Below are 22,299 nucleotides of genomic sequence, written 5' to 3' on the forward strand. Positions count from 1 at the left end.
AGCATAGAAAGTTTCTAATTTTTGTGTAATTTTAGAGGTTTAAACTTAGGATTTTCTGGGATGCAGTACCATCTACCCATGAACTTCGTGGTATCATTTCTAAACTAAACTTGTATGCAAAAGTCACTCCATTAATCACGGCTCAAGCGTAAGGAAGGAAAGCTCAGTTTATTCCACTCTCTGAAGCTCTGCTTTCATCTTCGTGCGACAGCCAGTCTCTTTCATCTGTTGCATGTTGCTATTTTTGCCGTTATCAAGACTGGGTATTACATGTAAGTTGGGATTTAATCTCAAAGTACGCTTGGCAGACGATGGCCCTGTTCATACTTAGCTTGCGTTTGACCTCACGAGCGTAAGATTTTTGTCGTCGTCTGGCCCATGGTTGGAAAAACAGAGAAGAGAAGCCAAATGTTTCCAGGCCCAGAGAAAACCACGGTCTCTGTGGATGAGGCAACTTATTTGGAAGCTATTTAATGTCTCTTCGTAAACAGAGAAGTGTGACGTTCCTCTGACCAAGAATTAGAATTTCCTTACCCTTCTTCTCTTGGCTTTGTTGTTTTTACACCGCTTGGGCTTGGAAAGAGCAGACTGACCCGGATGAAGGTCCGTCTGCCATCCGCAGAAATCCTTCCAGGCCCAAGCTAGCCGGAAAACCTCACCGCGGCCCGTTACCGACCGCGGCGCTGCCTCTGTAAGGTGGAGGAATTGAGCAGATAACTGGAGGTAAAAACAATGTGAGAGTGACGGGCATGTGGGACGGAGGGGGTGAGGTAGAAATCGATAGGAAATCAGCGTTTCGGGAGGCCCTGCTGTTTATCAGGTCACGCGGTTAAACAGCGTTAAGGCACTAAAAGTGAGAAAAATATGGTGTGGTGGAGTCGGGGTATTGATCACAGCGGAATGGGGCTGCAGAAGGCTGAACCCACTAATAAAATAAGACGTATCTGAGAGGGAATCAGCTGGCATCGACCCACTCGGTGATCAAGGCCAAAAACATCTTCACTGGAATTTAAGCCCTCTCCACTGGCCCCTGAGCCCACAATCCCCCCCCCCGTACACATTTTGACAACTGATTGCCAGAAGGATCCACCTTGCTGGGATGCCAACCATACAGGTGGAAAAGTCTCCTTGACGAAGTGTGCACTCTGTCAGGTTAACTGCTTTGAGAAGCAGGCTCCTTCAGGACTGTTCTGTGACTGGTGGTGCTGGGGGGGGGGGGGGGGGTCAGAGGTCAGACTTGTCGCCGTAGATACATCCCGGATAGTTTTACAGAGAGCCAATGAGTCTCAGTAGTGCAGTGTGTTACAGATGTGAAATCAAATGGGCCCACACGACATGTGGGCTGGGGCTTTACCCCTGTAATTGTACCTTTTAAGGTACAGAACTCTGAGGAACATCCCATAGGTACAAACAGCATTAACGTACCATCAGTGATAGAGAAATGTTCCTCGGAGACCATTTCTGCACCTTAAAAGGTATATTTACCCACAGCTAAGGGTACAACTGGCAGACTCTTGAGCCCCAGTGACAAGCAAAGGTACAAACTCTGACCCTTATTTTCTGAGAATGTGGGGACTAGCGATTCCTTTTCAGGAATCACAGTGTCATGGCAGGAACAGGATCGAGACAAAACCGAACGTTATCGCAAGACGTGGTAAGAAGGCGGGCCAAACTCAGGTAATTGTGTTGGACAAAAGATCTGGTATGCAGAACTACACCACATACAGGATGGACCCAGACCATAATCCAGGCTTAAAACAAAACAGAACACAACAGTTTATGCAAAAGGCAGGAAAATAAGTATGACAAACACCAGACACCTGACTCTCCCTATAGAGCCAGTTGAATACCGCAGACAATTATTTTCTTATTATTATTACTCAAGTACCTCCCAGGGGAAAATGCGTCATTTCATTCTCTTTACTTAGCCAAAGCAATGTACAGTTTTGATAAAGCAGGGTCAGACAGTCCCTGGAGCTGTCAGGGGTTAAGGGCCTCACTCAGGGGCCCAATAGTGAAATCACTCCGCTGACCACGGGAGTTGAACCAGCCACCTACCGATCACAGGCACAGCCCTAGTCCGCCGAGCCACTCACACTTGAATATTTTTTCATGCTGGTCTTCCACAATCCCTGCTGTCATATTCCATCCAGTCTTGAGGGGCTGCAGAGCAGAAGGAGTTAATCCTTTGCAAGCCTCCGTAATGGGCTGGCAAGAATATTAACCATCCCAGAGACTGCGTTGCTTCCTGAAAACAGCGCAGTGTAGGAAACACCCACCCCTTTGGAGTATAACGGTCTCTCGTTGGAAGAATTTCAGGATGCTGATTTGGACTGGTGTCCAGTGGGTAATTCCCCCGTGTGTGGGAGGTTTTTGGGTAGACCGCTCTCTGCTGCGTAGCCTTTGCCCCATAAAAACGCCAAAAGCAGCATCATGATACAGCCAGGTGACAATTGATTCTGATTTTAAACGAACAAAAAATAAACAAGCTTTTAATTTGTGCTGGTGTAAATTAGAGGTACAAACTCCAGTAGACCAGGTTAAACTTCCATCACTCTGTTCTCTATCCTTCATGCACCGGTGCTGTTTGTAGATTTAGATGCGAGATCAAACTCACTTGAAAGCCACTCTGTCTATGAACAAACGTCCATATTCCGCTCATTACTTAAGGGCTTTATTCATGTCCTTTAATGGTTTAATTTACCACTCCCCTGTAATTTAAAAATATAGCTCATGGTCCTTGTGTCTGACTTCCAAAGCCGATCTTAAATCATGAAATATAAGGGGAGTACCCTGGCATAATTACATTCATGTTAACATATGTTTACAGGGAGGCGGGGGCTCGCTCGTCTCCCGCGGTCCTATTTTTCACTTTCACGGGCTGCTGGTTTACGTTTCAGCGTTAAATGCTGACGACAATTAAAGACTTAAATGAGCTGCACGGCTCCGAATCTCAGAAGTGTGAATTTGATGGGATGAACAGTAGGTTGGGAAACAGTGGCGATCATCACAAAAATGCGATTATGTTGCTTAATTCTAATAAGGGGGATAACGGCTAAAAGTTATCGGTGCATGCTGGGAAGGATAAATGGCGTTCGGGGAAATGCCAGTAATTACGGTGAGTTTTGAGACTCTTTCATGTACCTTCAAACTTCTCCTGTGATGTGGCACTGATTCTGATATCAGCTGAGGATTCTGGGTAATTCTTTACGGCGCGGTTTGACCCTGAAAGCGCTCCCTCCCCGCTCCTATGTTTCTGCCTGTCCTTTTTTTCTGCTCGATTCGTGACGAACGCTATCTTTCATACGCAGACGGTCCTTTAAAGAAACTCGGGAGTCTTTGTCCGTCCACCCCGCCGCTCAGATCCAGCACCTTTAATGGCCCTCTGTGCCCGTCTCTCTCCGGAAACTGGCGCCTAATTTACTCCCTGACAAGCGCGCGCTTGCACAAACGCATGCGCCCTCTATCTCTCCCTGTAACTCTTTCCTTATCTCTGCGCGAGTCTTGAATGTACGCAAATAATTCATCTGGATTTTTCAGCCCTTATCTGAACTGCAGTCTCCTCGGTGCCAGGGCTGTGTTTAGGGAGCACAGAAGAGTGAAAGCCGACCTGCCTGGAACTGATGTCACCGTCTGGCTCAAGGCTGGCCGCCACTGAAACGCAACTCTGGACAATGCACAGCACTGCAGAATCTACCTGGGTCTTCGGTTTCTGTCAGCGGATAGCTGGAAGACTGCAGGCTCTAATTCTAGGGAAGGATTGAGGATAAATTCCTCATTTTTGAGTTTTTTTAATTTATTTTTTTAATTTAGGGTGACAGCCAGGTATAGACTCGTTGTTTCAGGGCCTCTATACAAAAAAGTAATTTTGTTCCCCTCCCCAAATGTTTAAAAAACAAAATAAATAGTTAGCGAGTAAAGTCAGAAGACCACAGCTAGCTAGCTGGGTAGCAGAAAATGCTGCTTCAGCTTCTCCTAAATTAGAAACGTGTCTAATTAATATTTAGTGTAGTGACTTTGTGGCCAACAAGGGGGCCCAAAACTTCAGGGGCCCCATGAAAATGAGTGAACTGAGTTACTGTAAACACCACCACTGGTGACAGGAAGTATGCTATAGGGGGGAATTTTAAACTGGAGATTTCAGCTAATAAATTAGGCGTTCACATCCAAGTGTGAAGACGAGTGAAATATAAAGTTTTGTGTAAACAAAGACACTTCAGATAGTTTAATTATGCACTACCTGAGTCCATGTACTGGTGATCACCATGCTTTACTTTCTTTGTTCTTCAGCTCAGCCAATCACATTCTCTCCATTTGTTTCCGTAACTGCTTAGCCAATGAGGAAGGCTGGCAAGGCCGAGAGTATGAGGTAAGCCAGCCTATCACAGGGCACGTAACACAAAAGCACAAACGAAGGACATTTTTTTTTCCAGTGCACCAATTAGTCTCAACTGCATGTTTTTGGCCATGTGGTAGGAAACCGGAGGACCCAGAGGAAACCCACAGGAAGTAGCTGCTTATACGCAAAACTGTTAAAGTCACATTCTGTAGTACAGCTGCTGCTACGGACCAACTTTTGTACCTTGAAGGTATCGGTCGAGACGTTTTGAAGTTTCAGTAAGGAGGGCAGCAAATTTGCTGTTTTGTACAAGACGCTATTGTCATTATTGTTGTGTTATTGCCAGTGTGGCTGTGGTCACCTGTCCACAAAAATCAACTTTGGTTTTGTTTCTGCCAAAGGGCTGGTCTGCTGACAGAGTTTAAGAACTAAGCTGGACCCGTCCCTGGAAGACCACAGCCCTTTTACTGTACTGTGATAATCAGGGTAAATCTGAGTCCACTTGTCCCCAGTGACCTGGAATGCTGTCTGACATGCCCTTGGCATGTCTGCCGATGTTGTGTAGGACATGTAGACTTATGCACCCCCCCCCCCACAGCTATCTGCAATTGCACTTTTGCAATTTTTCTGAACGAGCAGCTTCAGTGTATTTGAAGGGCCCCTGTTCCAATATTCATAATTCGAGCTCAGTCCATGGGATTAATAAAAAATACTTGTTGCGGAAAAGGGTCACAGGTGCCTAATGTGGGCATTCGAGGGTATGGAAGACCCTGGACAGGATACCAGTCCATTGCAGGGCGCATACACATTCTATGGGCAATGTAGATACCATTTTGCTTAACCGAAAGTCTTCGAACTGTAGCAATAACATAGGGAGCACATGCGGTTTCCACACAAGCAGCTGGATTGGGAATAATCTGATTAATGGGATTAATAAAGTTCATCTTATCTTATCTTAACCTAGGACCCTGGAGGTATGACAGCCACCTGGCTTAACTAGTTAGTTATGTTGATGTGGTTGCACTTTCCAGAACTAACCATTTGACTGCTTTTAGATGTAACTAGCTGACCACGACAGGACAGAGTGATAGTAAAGGAAAAGACAAGTCTGCTTGTTTCGTTTATAAAATCCCCCGTTTTATGGGAATTTACTGAGCACTTGAGGACAATTGGGTTTAAGCATCGTGGGGAAGGTTTATTGGTAGTTTCCACCCTTTGGAAATACTTTTTTTTTTTTCATCCATCATCCTTGTATTTTTTCATTCCTGTCACTCATTGTACACTGGAAACTCGCGCTTTATACGGATCTTTATATATTGTCTTGCATTCTACAGCATGACCACAACTGGTGTCGACTCAGCAGTGGAAAACACCCCTGGCTATGTTTCCTGTGTAGCATGGGGGGGGGGATGACATTTGTTTGTGTGCTTTTTTCCAGGAGTCAGAGCAAAGTGGTCTGCTTTTTTTAAAAAAAGCATTCTAATATAACTGAGACGACAGCTATTATTTATATCATACTTTTATTTGCTGAAAATTGAACATTTTTAAATCCAGGAATCCTGCTAACAGTTATAGTTAAGAAAATGGAAATTTACTGCGTGACAAAGGGGCAAATATCTGAAAATGAAATTTTGCATTCAGTAATCGGTTTATGTGGTAAACAGGACTGGGTTGTGTTCTGGGGCCTCCATAAGCCACACAACATTCTTAAGTCACCCCCAAACCAGCATTTCCTTTCCTTTTCATGCACCACAGACAAAAACAGTTCCCTGTACAGAATATTGTCATTAGAGTCCCTGGAAAAAGTAGCCGGATTTTGACCAAGAGAAACCCGGTGATTGTTTGTTCAGTTTATTGTTTGTTTGCTGATTGTTTTCGCCATGGATCATCTCATGTCTGGATGACCAGAAGTCAAAGTCCTGCTGCAGGAGTAGCATCGTCGAGCTTCGCATTCCGTGGTGCTTAACCAAGGCCCTTTTTATTACACTCCAAACAAAAGGAGCGACGTTGTGAAAAATGTCGCTACATCATGCAGGTGACTCACGACGCCAAACGACAATCATTTTGACAGGAAAAAAAAACTCCAGGTCCTTTTTTCTTTGCCCAGCACACATCTGTATAGCATGAGCTTGCAAAGAAATCCTTTTGATAGTTCAAATATCTGGGGACAGGTATTAACTATACCTATTCATTCTCCGCTTTAGAAAGTGTTAACGGGACTAAAAATTCTGCTTGGTCCTGAGCTTTTTTTGGTCCCGATGATTATGAAATCCAATAAAAATAATTAGGCACAGGACAGAATCAATAGGAGCCCACTGCAAGTGGGACTCTCCCTGTGTGCCGGTCAAACACTGTGATCCCAAGGCCCTTGCCGTCACGGCGCAGTGCAGTAAGTTGGCCAAACAATCATTATGTACCGTCCCTTAGTGAATTCGGGGCCCCGCTCTTTTTCATAGAATAGCAATTTATATTTTGTTGACTGCCCCCCACCCCCCGTGTAATTTGATTCACCAGTGACTCATTTTAGCTAATTCCACCCTCTAACGTTACGCCTAATGTGCCCTGAAACCTTTTATTGCTCAGGTCTTATTTATTTATTTCCCGTTTGACTTTGCGGAATGAAACCTTGGACCGGGGCCTTCCAGAGAGAAGTCGGGTGAGCGTCTGTCCCACGGTGTTAATTTCAAGCTGTGACGAATTGTTTGTATGGGGAGGCGTCCCGTCCACCTCCGTGAACGACGCAGCCGGTAACTACGCCACTCTCTTTGCATCACGTTGTGGAAATTGGGAAGAAGTTCACCTAGCTCCAAGTAGCTCTCCAGCTGCTGAGCTGCTCTGTCTTCGTCTGCTTCCCCTTAGCTGGTCTCTTGTTTTCTATTAGTCATCTATTACCGTCTCTCTATTTTCACAGCACATCATATGGCTCTTCTTCTGATGCTAACTTGACCTCGTTTGAAGGTTTTAGTTGGTGCCACTTAAGCCTAGGTGGCTCCTTGACAGCTGTAGGCTTGTTCCACACTCGGCAAAAGCGCCTGTCTGATAAATAAATGTACATCTTTGAAATGAAACCTACTAGACTGCGATGCCAAGGGGTTGGCAGGAATACCGAACGTGCCGCTGGTTCCATGGGCTACTCACTGCCCCGAACGTGTAAGAAGACGGGGGGGGTGGTGGTGTCACCTCATGTCTGCGGACACCACCTGCGTGGTCGAGCTCCCAGACTGGCCGAGAGCCAGCCGCAGATTCACGGACCGTTGCCACTGGCATGATACCCTCTCGGTAAGCCTTCAGGCTGGCCTCGGATCTGAAAGGGCATGCTCGGGGTATGGGGGAGCATTCCGAAGCAAGGTGCGAATGCCTGTAACAAATGAGTTGCCAGCGAATGGGCAGAACCTCTATTCTCCAGCCCTGCGCCCTGCCCACCGGTCGGTATGGTAACGGCCCCTTATTTGGCGGAGAGAGCCATCCGTGTCTACGGCTGGCTATTTGTCCTTGTCTAATTACTGATCTTGGCTGCTGGTCTCTGCGTGCTGATGACTAATGGGGGAGGGCGATCAGGGGGAGGACTGGACGGGGCAGTGGCTGGTGATTTGTGGGCCAGGCACTCTGTCATTGGCCTGGTCCCATTTGTCTTCCTGATGCTGGGGGCTTCTGGGCAGAAAATGGTTTAGAATTACTTCCATTTTCCAGCACTTTCATCCCTGGTCATCGCTTGGTTTACCAGGGATGGGCAGTGATGGAGGATATGACAGAAGCCGTGACAGCTTTTTCTCCTCCTCCCACCGTGGGAGAGACTCTCTCCGCAATCACATGACTTTGAGCGAGGCAGAGATTCTAGTAGGTTCCATGTTACACCCTGTAAAAACCACAACTGACACAGAAATGTAAACATGCAAACTTAGGTGCGGCAAAAGAACCTCGACTTGGAGGTATTTCCATGACATGTCTTGCATATTCCAGACTGAGTTGTTCCTGGATCATCATCCTTGGATCCTTGGTCATTTATGTGGTGTTCCAGGTTTTAGGATGTGATGAGACAATAATTTTTTTTATTTTATTTACGTATATAATTTATGATGTTGTGGTGCAGTGGTTAGCACTGTCGCCTCACACCTCTGGGACCCGGGTTCGAGTCTCCGCCTTGGTCACATGTGTACGGAGTTTGCATGTTCTCCCCATGTCGTCGTGGGGTTTCCTCCGGGTACTCCGGTTTCCCCCCACAGTCCAAAAACATGCTGAGGCTAATTGGAGTTGCTAAATTGCCCGTAGGTGTGCATGTGTGAGTGTGCCCTGCGATGGGCTGGCCCCCCGTCCTGGGTTGTTCCCTGCCTCGTGCCCATTGCTTCCAGGATAGGCTCCGGACCCCCCGTGACCCAGTAGGATAAGCGGTTTGGAAAATGGATGGATGGATGGATTTATGATGTTCATTGTCTAGATTCTCCTTGCATGTTTTGCCATGACACTCCAAAGTAAATTCCTTGTATATAAAAGTACAAGCCGGTAAATGTTTCCGATTCTGGGAAATGGCGACGGAAGCCTCACTGAATTTCGCAGGAGGCCTGACGTCCTGCCTGCAAGATGGTTACCATGCGGATCATTCCATTTGCAGCATCTCAGCTGTTTGATCCACCTTAAAAAGAATAGGAAAAATAAAGAAAAGCGTTAATAGAAGAGAAACACGTGCTGTTCAGGAAATGAGTGAGTAGATCTCGGACTTCGCGACGAGCTGTACAAACGGATACGGCGCCTTTAAATTGACACGATGCGGAGGTTAACCATGTTGCTGTGGGTCGTAAAATAGCCTGGAGTGCCATGGCTAAAAGCAGCGGTAGCTGTAGGCCGCGGTATCGATTTTCGGGACTTTTTCTTGGCTTTTCCTTTTTAAGTAAATAAACACCAGATTTGTCATGTTTGCGCGGGGAAGAGGCCAGCACTGGGTCAGCCATGATTCATGCTGCCATCTTATGGGCAGATAGTTCAGGGCCTGCAGCTCGACTCTGACCCGGGCGCCGGGCCTCGGCGGTGCTAAATCACGGCCTGTCAGGAACCAGCAGAACAATGGGCCGTCTCTGACGGACGGTTTCCTCTGTAGTTAGTATGAGCATTTCTCTGCCTCTCTGGGCCGCTCGTCTGGGATGGGGGGCAGCCGGCCTGCTTAACGAGCTTCAGCCTGGGTCCGGGCCGCGATCACCCTGCTCGGACACCTTTACTTCCTCCCCTTTCCGTCGCTTCCTTATTCTCATTCGCCTAAGTGGCCGGAGCGGCGGAAACAGGGAGATATTCGCAGTCCCAGAATGTGACTGTTTTCCCTCTGTTTTCTGTTTTTATTAGGTCTCACATGAACAGGTGTTGACAGCCTGAGTCCGGTTGCCCCACACTGCCCCCCCCCCCCCCCCCCGCCTCATAGTTCTGTGTCTCCATAACCCCACCCTGCCCCATTAGCCAGTGTTGCTCTATCTAATCCTCTAGCCTGTATGTAGCACACAGTTGGCCCCGATTGGGAACTTTACCTGTTAGCACCCCCCCCCCCCCCCCCGCCTGCCCCCAATCTGTCTCCCGTTAGGTTTTCTGGGGGAGCACTGGGGCGTACTCTATCAAATCTCTTAACCGAAGGCAGATCAATATGTCAACACCCAACACCAGCAACGCGAGGCTATGATGATGTTCCTGGGATTCCTGTTACAGTGCCGTGAACAAGGATCGAACCCGGGCTGTCGGGCTGCGTGACGGAAAGCATGAATCATTATTAGTGCAGCTGCCGGCTACTTCTCTGAGGCCCCCCCCCCCCCCCGCCTCCCTTAACACTGTGTTAATAACAGCCTTGTCCTGCAGCCAAAATGGATCAGCTGTTGGGCCGAAACATGGACATATGACTCTAGAGCCTGGAGGAGCATGATGTCTGCGTTGATGTGATGTGTTAAAGAAATCGTGTTAATTATGAAAACGCTGAGCCACCTGCATAACATAAAGAACGGGACACTAAAAAATACTCATTTCTAAATGCTGGTTCACTTGGAATAACCCTTAAAGACCTGACCCAAAGATCCACAGATTTCAGAGGGCTTCACAATCACAATCTAATCTGAAAAGAGAGTGCTCTTTTCAGATTAGTGTCCCGCTGAGACTACGCTACCCTCTGCTGGTCGGAGGTCTCCACTGCTGCATTTTACGGGATACTCCAGTATTCTTTTCATTCAAGGCTTTCGCTTGCACTGCTACCATTGACGTGCCTCTGTAAAGGTCACAACATCAAAAAGAACTGGAATCCTGAAATTGTTGCTCATTCCTTGTGCTTGTCGTGTGATGTGCTGTGTGTTGTATCGCTTGGCGTGCTTGGTGTGTTGTGTGGTATTGGGGTCCAGGCTATAAAATCACTGAAGGATTTTGAGTTCTAAGACTCTTAAAATTTCCTGTAATAAATCACTCTGCCTGTAAATGACAAACAGCGGAGATGTGACGCTTGTTTTATTTTTGCCATTTGTGGGTTAATCGTAATTTCATCCATCCTTCCTTCCATCCATCCATCCATCCATTTCCTGAAACCACTTATCCTATTCAGGGTCATGGGGGGGGGGGAGGTCAGTGCCTATCCTAGAGGGTATGGGCACAAGGCAGGGAACAACCCAGGGCTCGTCACAGGGCACACAATACCGTTCACTCACACAGGCACACCTATGGGCAATTCAGTGATCAATTAGTCTCAACGTGTTTTTGGGCTGTGGAGGGAAACTGGAGTCCATAATTTCAACTTTCTAAAATCAGATGTTACATTTTGTACACGCCTTCACCTTAAACCTTATTTTTAAAATCATTCAGATGATTTAATTGTCGTTTTTGTGTGTAGGCGTGTGAGTTCTGAAACAGCCTTGGCTAAAATAAAACCCCTTTTTTGAAACCCACAGCAGATTGGAATTAGCCTGTGCAGTCAATCACAGCCTCTTTCGACCAATGGCAGTCAGTAAAGTCACCATCCAACCAACCTGTCCCCCCCTACAAAGTTCCCTTCTTGCCCGCCCTAGTTAAAAGCATCTATTACATGTGATACATGTCAAATGTGTTTCCCCTCGCCATTTAGGGTGAATATTCTGCTGGAAAATACAGCCCCTTGGGTGTATGGGATCTACGGTGTTGCCCTTTTCATTCTGCTGTAGTAAGACCCAAATCTCATCCACCTTCAAATGACAGTAGGGAGCCATTTTAAACACCCATGATATATCCCTGTCATTTAGTCAGCGCTAAGGTGCCAGTCAGTATATAATAAAAAAAAGAGAACAGATTACCACTACATATTTTTTCATGCTTCGTGTCAATCAGTTGGCTGTAACCATGTCAGCACCTCCGGGGTACTAATCTGTGATCTCTAATTCACACGTTCGGCTGGCGTGCTGACGTGATGTGGCTGCCATATTTTAAGTACCTTCAATTAAAGTTCAAATAGATTCCGCGTCTGTCTGCTCCAAGGACGCGGCGCGGATGGAAATGTGTCGCCGCGATACAGATATTTGAAAACACGTCAGTTTGTAAGTGTCAACTCTTTCCACCTATCATCCGCCAGCTTTTTTTTTTCTCCTTAAAGGGTGCAAACTCCAGCTGGTGGGCGAAACAAAGGATGAAATTTGTTATAGATTCAACTGGAAGAAAATGTGGCAACCATAAGCCGACAGAACCGGACCCATCCGAACCCATCTGTGGGTGATCGGCGTAGCGTGTGTGTTTGTGCCCTCCTGGGACACCCTCCAAACTCAGCACGTCCCAGTACTGGCTGAACAGTTATGGAAGATGGATTTAATCCAGCCGATTGAGGCTTGGAGAACTTTCTTTTACGACCAGAACATTTAGTTGCAGCATCCATTTCACAGCAAATAGCTGGGTGTTTGACTGCCATTAAAATGAGATTTTAAATGTACAATAGCACAAGAGCATAGCTTTGGGTTGAGCATTTGGGGGAGGGGGGGGGATTGAGGTTTCCACCCATTTAAGGGGATACAGGGGATTGTAGTGGCTGGTTCTGATTATTGGGGGGGGGGGGGGCATCCCACCGTAATTTACACGCATGGCATCTTCAAAATCTATTTGGAAAAAAAAACTTTTAATATAAGCATATAACATAAATTAAGTCAAATGATTATGCCACCGCTAAATGGAGAATTAAATCTTTTCATGGGTTGTGCTTTTAAAAGGTGTTTCTCAAGTGACATATTTTTTTTCTCAATGCGCCCTACAAATTCCAGGGCTCAGACGCAGCTGTGCTGTTTTACCTTTTTTAGTATTAAATGTGTACTTGGTTTTCTTTCTAGTTAATTATCCAGATCACCAGGACCGTTTTACGAGGGCAGGCAATAGATACGGTTTCGGTTCTTTCTGTATTTATACAGTATGTCGTTATTGTAAGGGTAGATAAGATCAACTAGGAAGTTAGTCGTAGGGCTTAGACCCGCGTTACAGGAAAAACATCCAGGAGCCAGAAGGAGGTTAATAAGTACGGGAGTAAATAAAAAAAGAAAAGCACTGGCTCGCTTTCCTCCGTCCTTCTGTGTCAAGAGCCGTTTAACCCCGAAGGAAGGAACCCGATCCTGCTGCCCTGCAGGTCGTTAGCCGGGAGTGAGCTCAGCCGGCCCCGGGTGCAGCTGGGTCGGGTTTCCCCGTAATCGCATTTCGCGCCTCGGCTGTTGCGATTAGCCGGCAGCGTGTTGGACAAATAGCCCGGGTTCTAATAGCCGCTGGGCAGCGGTGAAGGGATGGGGGGCAGTTTACAGGATGCAATTTCCTTTAATATAAACGTCCTAATGCAATCTGGCGGCCGTGGTGCGTCTGCCGACCGGGTGTGTTTTTCTGCTGACTGCTCCGTTCTTTATTATCATGGATGAGTGACTCGGTGGGAGTGCATTATGCATCGTTTTCACTTCAAAGATCATGTGCGCGGAGGCATCGCGCAAACAAGGAAATATGTCTTTGATTAAACTATCCTTTATCTCTTTATTGATTAAAAGGCTCTGTTTGGTAATGGAGTGCGGGCCGGCGTGCGCGCCCGCGATTACACCCTGCAGCGTTAACGGCGCCCGGGCTGCGCGCGTTCCCCGAAACGCTCGTTGGCCAAAAGTACAGCTTAAATTACAGAGTACCTATAGCCCATACAAGCTAGTTCAGTTCCTCCACAATCATAAATGTTTTTGAGACACTCGTTTTAAGTAACACACCAAGCTGGATATTTGCAGGAGCTCAGTGGGTTCTGGGTTTGAATCCTGCCCTTCTTGTGTCTTCTTGTGTTTACGTGGGTTTGTGTACTACGTTTGCTCCTGAAGCTCCATAACAAGAGAGTTTGTATTTCTAAATTGCCCATAGTGTGTGAGTGAGTGTGTCCTGTGATGGACTAGCATGCAATTCAGTGTATCCCCCTGCCGTACGCCCTGTGTTTCCCGAAGTCTCAGCACGATTCCATACAGGATAAGTGGTTATGGAAATCATCTGGATGTTCTGGCTTACACATCGTATTTTTTTTCTGCTAAACTGTTGTCTGTTGGACCTGGAAAGGCTCTGAGCGATTAGGTATTGGGTTCTAGGGGAGGGTAGGTCTGTGTCCGACCAAAGCTCTCGTCGCGTGGCCGGCCAATCAAGCCACGGCATTTCCGCGTCTGGCCACGTTTGACAAACGACTTCCTGTCTCGCTAAATCTGTCCTCTAATTACTCCGGGACGAGAGAGGTGTGTCCCGCCTGTCAGAGTCGCTCTTGCCTCTGGTTCCCACCTCAGCCGGTCCTCCGTAACGCCTCTCGAAGTCTCCAAACGAGACGGATTAAGGGATCCGGAGCCGCCGTTCTCTGGGAACAGATGGAGGTTCACTCTGTAATTAACCCATCAGAGTCAGGCAGCTGGAAACAGGCCCCGGCCCGTGAAGAACATCCCGGGACGGGAGGAAAGCAGCGGGCTGTCAGACACACCCCCCTACCCCCCCGGAGCACCCCCCAGCTCAGTGCCCTCGTTTTATTTCTCATTAGCAGGCTGCAAACTGCTGGGGGATGAAATTTTGCTAACAGGAATTAAAAGTGCATTAAGACATTGGAGAGATTCATTCCCCACTAATAGATTTACTAGCAGTTTGACCTTTGAGTTTATTAGCGACACAGGCTGGGTGGGGCCGGGGGGGTTGGTGGAGATGGCTTGGGTGATGTGTCACGTCTAGCGTGTTGCACTTCTAGTCACCCCTTGTATGAAGGGTTTGGATCATTACCAACACTGCCCTGGTTATATTAGTATTGTCGCCCCAGGTGATCCATCCCTAAAATCCCAGGTACACTGTCCTTCTGAATGCCCAGTAGATCCACCACTTCACATTCTGCCTTGGTGACTGGTGACCAGGGTGAAATACAGAGGGCACTGGCCCTAGCTGAAAGATGATTGGCCCCCCTTCTCTATGAGGCACTGATTGAAAACATATCATTGGCCAATGAAAAGGTTCCCCCCCTCTAAATGAATTATGGTCCCTCTTGTGCCCACACCTTAAAAAACATCTTAGCATTGCCCCTGCCATTACCATCCTTCGTGCATGTCTGACTCCAGCCTGTTGCCAGTCCATTGCATGTTTGCTGCCCTTGCGTTTATCAGCCGTTACTGCAAGGGAGTCAGTCACTCATGTGGTTATAATTGTTTATCACCCTTTGATTGTTCCGGGTAGCCAGTTGGGGGGGGTGTTTGTTAGAGAGTTTGTTAATGAGTCCCAGGAAAGTCCTCATTTCAGTCATACTGTGTACTATATATGATTCCTTTAAAATGCTGAAAATACTGTTCGGAGAATATCTGGAAAAAAAAATGGATAAATGTTTTTTTTTCCCCTTATTGGCAAAACTACTGAGCAAGTTACAATGCAATTTGCTTCCCCTGTTTTCTGTAATTAGCACTTTAAAGAAATAGAGTAACATTGATGAGAAGGTCAATAATCCTGATCTATTGTGAAATTAATCCTGCCATCGACGTAACATGGGAACCGTACAATTAAGGTGGGGGGGGGGGGGAGAAACTCCAGAAATTGTGAAAAAAGGGGAAAATGGACATCTGTTTTATCTCGTGGATTCACTGTGCAGAAATCCTATGAAGGCATAATTAATTCATGCATTGTTAATTAGAAACTGGTATAAGGTATGATTATGCATGAGGGGGAAGGAAAACACAATTAGAGATAGAGAGCTAATGATTTTTTTTTCTTCGGTGACTGAATGTATTTATTACCAATTTAACGGCACTAAACTGTGGCTCTCGTTCCCAAATCAACAAGCTTCTGTTTGGGGCAGCAAGGCGAGTCGGATTCAGCCTGCTGAAGACTGCGCAAAATCGATCCCGCATGCTGGGCCGGGCGCCCTCGGCCTGGTCTGGCAAGGCAAGTCGGATTCAGCCTGCTGAAGACTGCGCAAAATCGATCCCGCATGCTGGGCTGGGCGCCCTTGGCCTGGTCTGACACTCATCCCTGGAAAACACCGGAAACTCATAACTGGGATGATGGCCGAAGTATTTATTATGACCTGCTGTTCCCGACAATCATCCCGACAACATCGGCAGACGACCTGAACCAAGCACACGTGAACAGGTGACAACAATGGGCCGACTGGATCAAATGTTACCGAGGAGCAAGATCGGAATCCATCTGGAAACCAAGAGAATGATGACCCGATTGCTAATTCTGGAGAAACCTGTTGTGGCTTTGATTTCGACCAGAACACCAGCTGCCAGGTTGAAACATTTATTGGGAGACTGACTGACTGAGCTGGGGGACCCAAGGGAGTTTGGTCAGTGCATCTACAAATTCTCTTCAACAGAGAGGGAATTGATGATTGCAGAAGTGTAATTTTATTGAGTTTGTCCATAATAACTCTTTACCTCTATCTTCTCCGATGCTTTGTAGCGCTGATTCCTTAAGCACGCTACACAGTCATATAAACAATAATCGCACTGACACACTGATCAAGACCTATTGCAAAAACATCTGATCAACACCCATGGTGGGTTATCTGATTATTGTTTATACTGTCCATGATAAGACTGTTGTTTGAGGGTAGAGCTGTGGAAGCTCCTGCAGGGAATCGTGGGTAATCTGCTTGGTCCGGGAGTTCATCCTCTGCTCTCCAGGCCTGAGAGGTCCGGCCGGGTGTGGAGGCCGAGCCGGCTTGGGTGAAGGATTGCTCCTCAGCAGTTATGAGCCATTAAATCACGCCCAGGAAATCTCAAGGTTCCCCAAGACTGCTGCACAAGGAATCTTTGCCCAGAGAAATATTGTTTATGGTTTAAAAGCCAGCGATGGATTTATAAAAGAAACATTCATCATCGCAAGAAAACGGAACAAAACATTTCGGAAATAAATACTCACTCTATAGGTATACTTGTCACCTAGACAGCCCAATAACAAGTGAATTGGTGCTAGGATCCCTCATCTTCTGACGTAGACCCATCCCCCACGGATCGGCGAGTTCAGCTGAGGTAATTCCAATGGCAGACTGACCCATTAACCACGCCCCAGGTACTGCTATGAATTAAGTTAGGTCCTTAAAGGTGGTTTTTTTTTGTGAAATCACTGGTATTTATTACCTGTCAGACACCTGGAAATAGTTTATCGCTGTGTAATGCGAAAGACTCCTGCTGTACCCCAGATTTGTCCAAATGCTGTATAAAAATAGATTTCCTTTTTTGTCACAGAGGAGTCGAGGGGCACTGAGGGGAACCAACCAGAAAGGGTCGTGTGAACATCACGGTACAGAGACCTCTGTCTGTCTATTTATTTATCTATCTATCACCCACCACATATCTAATCCAGGGTCCCTGTACGTTTGCAGGTCACCTTAGAGAATCGAAGATTATATATCCACACTCTTTCTAAACCCATTTCAGTTCATATACCATCTTCTCTCTGCAAAAACAGCCCCATATGTGTATTTTAAAAGTCACTCCGCAGTGTCTGTGATGTTGATGCTGGGGCTGTTTTATGGAATTTGTCGCAAACTCGAGGTGAAAACACGTCACACTTTTGAGGTACCCTAGTTTACTAAGAAAATTATCTTTTTCTCGGTCCAGACGACACGTGCTTTTCTTTCTCTGGTACGGCTGAAACAGATGAATTCAGCATTATGTGAACTGGGCTCAAAGCTAATATCGCTTGCGCAGCTATTATTGAATAAACATTATTTCTTCATACATTAAGCATTACAGTAATATATTAATACTTATGCGCTATTTGTGAAACTTAATTTGAGATGCAGAGGTTTTACATGTGTATGTGAGAATTATACTGAAAATGGGAATATTTTGTTGATTTATTTTGAATTTGAATTTAGGCTATATCAGATTTGCTGTTTTTAATTCAGTGTGTAAGTGAATTTGGGAAAAAAAGATGTTAGTCCCAGTACTTATTTTGTGTGTTGCTTTTGTTTACTGCCCTGTTCCTGGAGACATAATGTGATGCTAGTTTTTGTGGAGGTAATAGTGGTTTGCTTCGTTTTATTCTGTTTGTTTGTTTTTATTTAGGTTGGCATGGCGACTGTCATCCGAGGGTTGTGCTCCATGTGCGTGTAGCGTTGGCGTGACCTTCCCATGTGACAGAGGTTTCCCTTGGTATCCACCCGCATTCCAAAGACGTGCAGTTAGACTGACTGGCGTCTTGGGTACCACTGTGTGCATGTATTAATATAGCGCCTTTCACAACACACTTGCCGCTGGACACTTGATGAGAGTGCGCGGTAAACCATTATACCATAATTTATAAATAATGGTGCATGAAACAGGAAAAGGAGAATGAATGAGTGAGTGAACGCCAGAAGATGACGGACGAGAGTATGTTCCTGTGAATGGACTGGAATCGCAACCAGGTTGTACCCCCCTGCCTGAGACAGGCCCAGCCACCCCCAACTCTGTCGCACATAAGCAGTTGGAAGATGGATGGATGTGCCGTTTTTCCCAGTCATGAATCAATTGAAAGCCAGCTGCTATTGATGAGAATCGATCCTCAGATCGATCACAATAGTGGACGCAGTGTTGCGCTCAAACGGTCCAGCTCGCCGTCTTGATGCTGGATGTCGGACAGCAGGAACAGTGACATCATGACATCTGCTGCGGCCGTGAGAAAAGCCAACTGGCGGGAGACTCTCGGCCTTTCCTGCGTCGTGCTGTGTGCAAAGTGTCGCCCATCCGTCTGGTTTCTGGGGACGTTTTTCTGAAAAAATTAAGGGTCCTCTATGTTGCTGCAGTGGGGGGAATTGAACCTCTGTCCAAGTTCCTTAGTTATGACACTTGAAATTAAATTAAGTTTAATTTGCAATTTGTAGATGTATGAGCTCTCTTATGACATACACAGACATAAAGGTGAGGGCCCTGGGATTCAAACTGACAACATTCTGATCATAGATATATAGTCCTAACTCACTGAGCCAAACAATGGCCACCCTCCAATTCCTGCCCTAGTTAAGGATGCATAGATATATAGCTGCAAGCTTGCGAACACATGTAAAATAGTTATCTTGTGAAGGTTAAATAGCGATTCCCTGTGAGTTCTTCACGCCGGGGGGGGAGTCAGGGAGTCAGTGAATGTGCTGAAGGTCCAGTAATGGGGGGTGGGACCATCGATGATTGTTACTGTGACAGTGTGTCGCTCCTGGAGGGGGAGGCTTCTGAGCGCAAGGTGTCGGTGGGGCTGAAGAGAGGAAGGAGCTGGGGAGGGGGTACAGGGGGGTGGGCAGCAGCGAGGCACGTGGATGATGGATGGGCAGGACGGACAAGGCCGCGGATAAGAGCACAAACAAAGTGAGTAATAAATGAGGGCGACAGAGCGGCAGTGATGGGGCCGCGGCCCGCGCTGTGCACTGGAGGGACCCGCCGGCAATTTGTAACGGCGAAACGAGGGCGCTGTCACAGGAATGAAGAGACAACGGTGTGGGGGAGGGCAGGGGGCAGCCTGCTGTGCCCACTCAGGGAGGGGGTTAATCAGGGCTATGCGGGGTGCTAATTTGCCCCATAATGAGGCCGATCGCAGTGGAAGAGGATCCCTTCCCGGTGCCCGCCTGCAAATCCACGCCGTTCGTGCGACTTTCAGGCCGCTAATCTGACGGGTCGCCTCATCTGAACGCCAACCCCGCCAAGCCTCAGCCAATCTACAGCCCTGTAGCCAAGCTAAAGAAATAAACGTTATTTTCAGATGTTTTCTCAAAGGTGATAGCAGAGGTCAGCTGTGTCATTTTAGCCTGGGCTGGTGAAATGAAACGGTCAAAGTTGATGAGACCCGGGTGACCCGGTCCGCTTTCGACCATGTACGGTCGAGGCAGTCGACCCCACGGCCTGGTCTCTCTCCTGCAGGCACAAACCGAGGGCAATAATGGTGATAATTTATTGCCGGCATTTTCACACACTCTGCCAGTAAACTTCTGCTTCTTTAAATTCCCAGAACAATTACCATCCCACGATCGGCTGGATCGCCGTTTATTTTTCACGGCTCGCTCCAGCCCTGCCCCTCCCTGCACCCTGATCTGTCCCTCTCAGTCTGTTTTACGGGTGACAGTTCTTTTGGGTCAGTCCGGGACACTCCTCCCGCCCAATATGACGTGGAAAACGCAACCAATCTGAGATCCCCAAAATCCCCGATGCTCTTTTCCTTTGGGAATTCCCCCCGGAAAAGTTCCCCAGACGGGCTTGTCTGCAGGGAATTTCAGAGTGCACAGGCCCCTTCGGTTGCTGAAAACTTCCGCTTCCGGGTGTGTGTGCTTTTCGTCTGCAGAGAGCAGAAGGGCTTCAGCCTGGAAATTATCAGCAAGTGTCGCGTCTCAAAGTGCAGCGGACAGATTTCCCAAGTTGATGAGCCTGACTTTTAAAACCGGCTCTTCCTGCAGTGTGACATTCACCCCCCCTTTTCTGGTCTGTTCTGTCCCTTGAGTCCTTAATGATCAAAACAGACAAATAGAGTAGAGTTAAACAATTTTTGAACAAAAACAGAAGACAAAAATAAAATAAACATTATTTGGTGTGAATTCTCCATCCATTCTTACTATATAAAAAATGGGTGAAATTCCCATAGTGGGTAGAGTGTGTAACAACAATCAATGCATAAATGGGATGGTTTTCTACAGCTAAAGGGCATTCGTCGGCTTGACATGGGATTTTGGTCAAATTGGCTGTATTTAATCTTAAACGGATGTGATGCTGTGAGCACCCAGCTGCATGCGCCCAAACCATCACATGGGCCTTCCTTGTTATTTGTGTAATTCTATAAGGTTGTTGGTTCAAATCCCCTCTGTGATTTAACCAAATTAATGTGAGGTGAAACCTTTTGCAACCTGCTGTGTAACACCTCTCTCTTCCTCCCTGACCAAACTGACCTTGCCCCAGGCTTGACTCGAAGTGGATCGTTGATAGTCAGATGGGCAGGGCCTGAATTACTTATACAGGCTCCGCCCATCTTAGCAATCTGACCCCGTTTCCCCCTACCATGAGCAACCTGGAAGTCCTCTGCCTTATGTTGTGTGACGAGGATTATGAAGGTTTCCTGGATGGCTGGAAAAGGGATGGCGGGACCCCCACCTCCCTCAGCCTCCCCCTGGATGCGTGGTACGTCTTTCTCATGCTCCGCCTTTGAAAAATACTTTCACCGTGCTCTGAGAGAAAAGAAACATGAAAGGAATGCTTCTATAGGGACATTTCTTTATGGAGTCGGGGAGCGAGGGCAGCCAGGAAGGAGGAGGGGACAATAGACACAGAGTCGCTAAATCCAGAGGCGCCATTCTTCACCACGGGCCAGGAGGCTGTCCGCGTGAGCGCCACCCAGATGCCAGCCCCAGCATCACGCCACCGCTGCCCAAGCCGCTGCCCGCAGCATCAAAGCGGGCCACAGCTGGGAAGAAAAATTGGGGCCCGCACCTGCGCAGCCGTAATTAATACCAGCTTTGTGGTCCAAAAATAAATCAGGATCTCAGGAATACTTTTCCGTTCGGGGTCAAAATCTCCTTCCTCTGTTGGAATTAATCACGCCGCCAGCTTCCCGGGCCTTTGTGGCCGACCGGCACTTTGTTTCCACGTCCGCCGTCGGTCGTGAAACACCGACAGCGACAACAACAAAAAAAACAGCACACGTGATTTTGCATGTTTCATAATTAGCCAACCCCCCCCCCCCACCCCAGCCAAATATGCAGTGATGAATGGATGGACCCTTTGTGTTCATTTGTCATGCTCTGCGGATTCGCCCGAGACAGAGGACATGTGATGTTTGGGGGGTGGGGGGTGGCGGGGGGGGGGTGGGGGCAGACACAGATACCAGACTCAAGGTCAGTGAATGAAGAAGAACAGCCAAGGTCAAGGTCCAGCTCACGCACCGGCGCATTGGTGCATCAAATCCCAGCTGGACGGCTGCTCAGTGCTCACTTCAGTCAAAGGTACAACAGCAATGTCCTCGTACTCCTAAAGCCCAAACCTAGAACAAAATGTCACTTTGTTAAACCGTAGAATATTTTTGACAGTCCTTCTGAAAATACCTGGGAAACCACAGTCAGGTGGAGCACTGTTTGGATGAAGAGTCTCTGGTGAAATGAAAACACATGGCTGACAATGACCACAACGGCTCTCCTCTAGTCCCCAGCCAATGGACCGCAACTGCTTGCACCTGCTACGTGTCAGTGGCTCACAACTGCCGGCCTCTGGTTCTGGGCAATGCGGCGTGACCATGCGCATCTGTTCCCAGTCAACAGGCCATAGCCTCACCTCTGGTCTTGGTCAGTGGACCACAACTGCTTGGCTCTGGTCCTGGTCATTTGTTTTTACGCACCTTATCCTGGCATGTGGAAGGTTGAGCAAATATGCCAACTCACTACTTAGCCTGCCTATTTTAATCGTTTAAAATGACCACTTACGCACAATAGCAGAACTTCCCGACGACGTATAAAGCGGACGCTCCGTCTGGCAGGCGAGCGGTCGCTGTCCGTTTCTACCCCTCTTTACTCTCCT

General features: G+C 47.3%; 1 long non-coding RNA gene across 1 annotated transcript; it reads left to right on the top strand.

The window, feature by feature from the left end:
• Positions 1 to 11,795: 11,795 nt before the first annotated feature.
• LOC125713168 (uncharacterized) lies at positions 11,796 to 18,495 on the top strand. The gene is made up of 4 exons (XR_007383493.1): positions 11,796 to 11,859; positions 15,608 to 16,803; positions 17,020 to 17,074; positions 17,845 to 18,495. It is a non-coding gene; the product is annotated as an uncharacterized LOC125713168 (long non-coding RNA).
• Positions 18,496 to 22,299: the final 3,804 nt, after the last annotated feature.

This window comes from Brienomyrus brachyistius, chromosome 18, assembly GCF_023856365.1.
Source record: "Brienomyrus brachyistius isolate T26 chromosome 18, BBRACH_0.4, whole genome shotgun sequence".
Taxonomy (NCBI): domain Eukaryota; kingdom Metazoa; phylum Chordata; class Actinopteri; order Osteoglossiformes; family Mormyridae; genus Brienomyrus; species Brienomyrus brachyistius.